Source organism: Myotis davidii, unplaced genomic scaffold (genome assembly GCF_000327345.1).
Source record: "Myotis davidii unplaced genomic scaffold, ASM32734v1 scaffold332, whole genome shotgun sequence".
Taxonomy (NCBI): domain Eukaryota; kingdom Metazoa; phylum Chordata; class Mammalia; order Chiroptera; family Vespertilionidae; genus Myotis; species Myotis davidii.
Window position 1 is genome coordinate 6,373,028 of NW_006285779.1, and position 4,940 is coordinate 6,377,967.

Sequence of the window (4,940 nt, forward strand, 5' to 3'; positions counted from 1 at the left end):
GACTGTTGACAAGATCATATAAGGTAATGCAAGTAGAAGCACATTTTCAATGGCAAAATATTTCACCGAGACAAAATAGAGCAGAGAACTGAACAGCCTTTGCAGAGAGGGAGGCCACTTTTCATTGGCGTGAAATCCATAAAGAGACACACAGAGAAAAAAGGAGTAAGGAAGGATCCTTGGAAGCTGGTGGCATTTTCCTCCACCCTGGAAACCCAAACCACAAAGAGGAGGGTGTGTGTGTGTGTTGTATGTTGGGAGGGTGCTTTGAAAGAGTGGGTGTGGAGCACACACAGCATTAAATCCCTGCCTGGAGCGATTCAATGTGTTTTGAACTCTGTCAGTAGAATCCTGTGTCCTGGCTGCAGACTTCAGGCCCAGGGCACAGGAGGGAAGAGCCAGCAAGGAAGCCTGTTAACTGCCCTCCCACCCTTTCCAGGGCATCTGAGTCAGCAAGCTGTGGCTAGAAGCAGGGGGAAAAGAGGTAGGGCATTTCCAGGAGCCAACACCAGAGCAGGCACAGTGCTCTGCACAAAAGAACCAGAGCCTGGGCTCCAAGAGATCCCATTCGACCCCTACTCCACTCTGTGACTTAAGGCAAGTTGCCACCCCATCCTGGGGTTCATCTCCCCTTCTGTAAAATGAGGGGGTTACAGCTCCATGACCATGGCCATTCTGTGTCTACCCATCAGGCGATGAAGCTTCCCAATCAGAGAGCCTATTGAGAGCTGGGAAAGGTCCCTAGAATTCCCTCTGGCTTCCGTCAGGGACAGACACTGGCAGTTTCCCCCTCTCCGGTTCCTGTGCCTTGCCCCAGATGCACTGAGAATTTGTGAACTCATTTTTCTTTCCTGCCCAGGAGAGGGAACCCGGGAGGGCAGACAACAGGGCCGTGTGGCCTAATGAGAACGTGGAGGGAGGCAGGAGGCCTGGCACAGAGGGTTACTGCTGGGGGCCAGGAGAGAAGACACACACACAAGATCAGTCAAACTAAACTTTATTCATAAAAGCATATTAGTAATCACCACTGGACTCTTAAATGAGGCACATTGCTCCCTTCTCCCTACCAGCCCTCAGCCCTCCCATTTCCACCCTTTCTTTTGACCATTGTAGAATGCTGAAAAAATCCTCTCCTGGGTCTGCAAGTGGTCCTAGGCTTTGGGCTGGGAGCAGCCCACGGTGGTCTTGGGCTAGATTGAGTCCTGGAGTCCAGAGAGAGAAGCCAGTATCCAAACATTCTGGGCCAGATCAAGTGGCCATTCCTATGGCATAGGGCCTCAAGAGGGAGGGGAGGAGGTGGGGCCATATTACACACCCTTCTCACATCTGGAGAAGCAGCGGGAGGCCAAGCACAAGGCACATCTAGAAGAGCCAGTGAGTATTAACATATTTCAGGCACATCTGGGTGGATAAGGTATCATGAAGGCAAGGAGAAATCTGCTCCTGAGTCAGGTCACTGGACCCCAGACCGAGCACCATGGGCTGGGGGGACTAAGACAGCATCCTCAGGGATCCGGATCTGAGTGGAGGATGCAATGTAGATGGTGGTCTAAGAACAGAGAAAAGGAACAAACGCTGGAGCCAAAACCCGCTGCTTAGGGTACAGAGGCACGTGGCTTAGTTCCAGTGTTTGGAATATTGTGCCCAAGTCACAGCACTCAGGGTTGCTCTTATGTTGAGGCGAAATGAATCTTCACCCATCTTGTTTTTTTCCACTGGATGGTGCTGACAGAAAGCTGCTGGGCAGAGGTCCTTCCCTCCCCCGCTGTGAAACCCTGTGTTGACACAGGCCTGGATCCCGGGGAATCTCCATGGCTCCTGCAACACAGAAACCTGCAACAGAAGAACCAACGTCACTGGGTCTCTGAGGCACTCCCAAGTACGCCAGTGAAGCCCCCCGCCCCTCAGGCTCTGGCTGGCACCAGCGGTGGGAGCTGAGGGACCAGTTACCCTGACCCAAGTGTGGCAGCAGCATGCCGGCCTAACTGAGACACTGAAGGGCTCAGTGGTCTGGGCTTTCCCAGAGAAGAGAAAACAAAGATAACCAATTCGAATAGGAACAGAGTTTAGTTTTACAAGACGAAGTTCCAGATATGGATGGTTGTGAAGGTTGACAACAATGTGGATGTACTTAGTGTCACAGAACTGTCCACTCAAAAATGGTTAATTTTGTTATGTATATTTTATCACAATTTACGTGATTTTTAAAATAACCATGTGAATGGCATCTAACATGTATTGACCCCTTACTATATGTAGCATAAGCCTGGTTGTGAAGAGGCCAAACTGCCAGCATTCAAATCCTAGCTCCACCTAGGAGGCTCTGGGAAAGTTACTCAACCTCTCTGGGACTCATTTTCCTTATATGGAATCTATATATATAAAAGCCTAATATGCAATGTGTCCCCTCGGGAGTTCAACCAACCAGGAGTTCAACCGCTCGCTATGACGTGCACTGACCACCAGGCGGCAGCACGGAATGAAGGAAGGCCCGGCCAGCAGCTGGTAGCTGGGGAAGGAAGGCCCCAGCTGCCAGCTGGCAGCAGCTCGGGACACTACCCACGCACAAATTTCATGCACTGGGCCTCTAGTAAGGAAATAATAATAGAACCCTCTTCAATAGGGTTGTTGAGAGGATGAAATGAATACAGGCAGTCCTCGGGTTACATCGGACTCACCTTACGTCGTTTCGTGGTTACGTCGCCATCTCCCATTTATTTATAAAAAAAAAAAGTCCCGTCATTTCGACGTCTGTCCATATGTGCTTTATATTTTTTTATTATTTATTTACCACAAGTAAAGGTCAGGAATTGTTATCTTTCTTTTAAATTTTTTTTAATGCCCTAACTGGTTTGGCTCAGCGGATGGAGCATCAGCCTGCAGACTGAAAGGTCCCAGGTTCGATTCTGGTCAAGGGCATGTACCTTGGTTGTGGGCACATCCCCAGTAGGAGGTGTGCAGGAGGCAGCTGATCGATGTTTCTCTCTCATTGATGGTTCTAACTCTCTATCCCTCTCTCTTCCTCTCTGTAAGAAATCAATAAAATATATTTTTAAAAAAATTTATTTTTTACTGTTTCACTTCATTACTGCTGTGTATGTGCTCCGTGTGAGTGACGTAGGTGCTTATGTAGATGGGTTCCGGCTTACGGTGAAAATCGAGTTACGCCGTGCCGTAGGAACGGATCTCCGACGTAACCCGAAGGCTGCCTGTACATCTAGTGCTTTGAGCAGTGCCAGGCACAGAGGGCTAGATAAATGCTATGGTGACCAAGTAAAGCTTACATAAGTGCCCTCCCACCCAGATCCTCACAACTACAACAGAGAAATCTAATGCCTCTCCACCTAAGCCTTACAAACACGCTCACAAAGACACGGCCTCCCCTATTCTAGTTGCTAATCCAGAGAGCGGCGATTTCTTTTTTCAAAGAGAAAACCTTTGAAGGATTTAGCAACAAGTTTGAATTATCACAATTCTTTGGACATGTGGTTATTAATGCCACCTCTCTCACTTGCTCTCCGAATAAAACCCTGAAACTTTTAGAAAAAGAGGAGTTCTGTGTTTTTATTCAAAGACCCATGACCCCTCCAGGAAACAAAGAAGTGTCGTACCTTCCTGAGGCTGGGCCAGCTGTCCACCCCAGCGCCAGAGCTTTCCTCTCTCGGTGGCGAGTGTGACCGCTGTCAAAGGCAGAGCCAGGACCTCTTGCAGGTGTCATTCCCTTTGACTGGGAAACCATCTGGGTAACTTTGGCTTCATTTCCCAAACGATGTAAAGGAATGTTCAGATCCACCAGGTCCCAGGCCTCTCCCTGGCCTGCCAAGGAGCAGTTATTTTCCCTCACCGGCTGGGCCCTCCCTCTGCTACAGGAAGTCCCTGGGAAAGAGGGAGCACCCCACGTCTTCAGAAAGACCAATGGGTTGGGCCCCCTAGGAAGAAATGAAAGCCAAGACTGCAGGGGAACCTTAGGTGGCAAAATCTGATCCAGGCCCAGGGGCAAGAAACCCTTCTTATTGCCTGGTTTTACGGCCGGACTTCTCAGAGCCTTGGATGTGCCAGTGACTCTCTGAGAAGGGGGGATAGCACCTTTGACAAACCCATTTAGCCCGGAAACCCTCTTTCAGAGGGTAACTCCTGAGCCAGGATCCCAGGGAACACTACTGTTCTCATGGAAACAGCGCTGGAAGGGGATTTGGGAGACAAGGTTCTAATGTTATTCTGGCTTTTCTTACAAGCAAGCTCTAGGTCTGTAAAACGGAATGGAGCTCGCCCTAACAGTCCCTGGCGGTCGTGAGGGGTCCCTAATGCAAAAAGATACTGGGAGGTGGGAGTGGAGCAGAGGCCTGTGAGTCAGGCTGGGAAAGCTAGTGTGTGTTTGGGTCGGGCCTCCATGAACCGAGGGGACAAAGGCGAACAGACAGAGGCAAGAAGACAGCCCACAGGCCCTGACCATCCATCCTCACCTTTGGAGCTAGGCCCCACCCCAAGACATCAAAGCACCGAGCGATGGGCCGGGTAGGACCGCACAGGATGCCCGAAAAATCCCGAACTAAAACCAGACTCGTCGCTCCTCCCGGGACCAGTGGCGGCCTGTCTCCAGCTCTGCCCGCGGCTGGCTACATGCCTGCCTTTCCCAGCACTCGGGCTGGCAGAGGGCCCGGGGAAAGGGGGTGCTCTTCCCAGCGCAGGGCGGCAGGAAGAGGGCAGGGGCGCCGCCAGCTGACTGGCAACAATTTGGGAGCCTCCACCGGATCTACGCGGCGCCTGTCCACGTCTCGCTGTCAGCGGGGAAGGGGAAGAGGAACCGCGAGGTCTGGCCTCGGGAGGGGTCTGGGAATGCGCGTCCGCCCTGTGGCTGTCGCCCTGCTCGGGCCCCTGGAGACTGTGCATCCCACGCAGCGGTCCGGGCTCTGGGCGGTGGCGCTGCCGTCGGGCGGGAA

At 51.7% G+C, this 4,940-nt stretch overlaps 1 long non-coding RNA gene across 1 annotated transcript; it reads right to left on the reverse strand.

Annotated features, from left to right (window-relative positions):
• Positions 1 to 980: 980 nt before the first annotated feature.
• LOC102767929 lies at positions 981 to 4,934 on the reverse strand. Its single transcript, XR_001512678.1, has 2 exons — positions 3,612 to 4,934; positions 981 to 1,833 (listed from the first exon to the last, which is right to left on the reverse strand). It is a non-coding gene; the product is annotated as an uncharacterized LOC102767929 (long non-coding RNA).
• Positions 4,935 to 4,940: the final 6 nt, after the last annotated feature.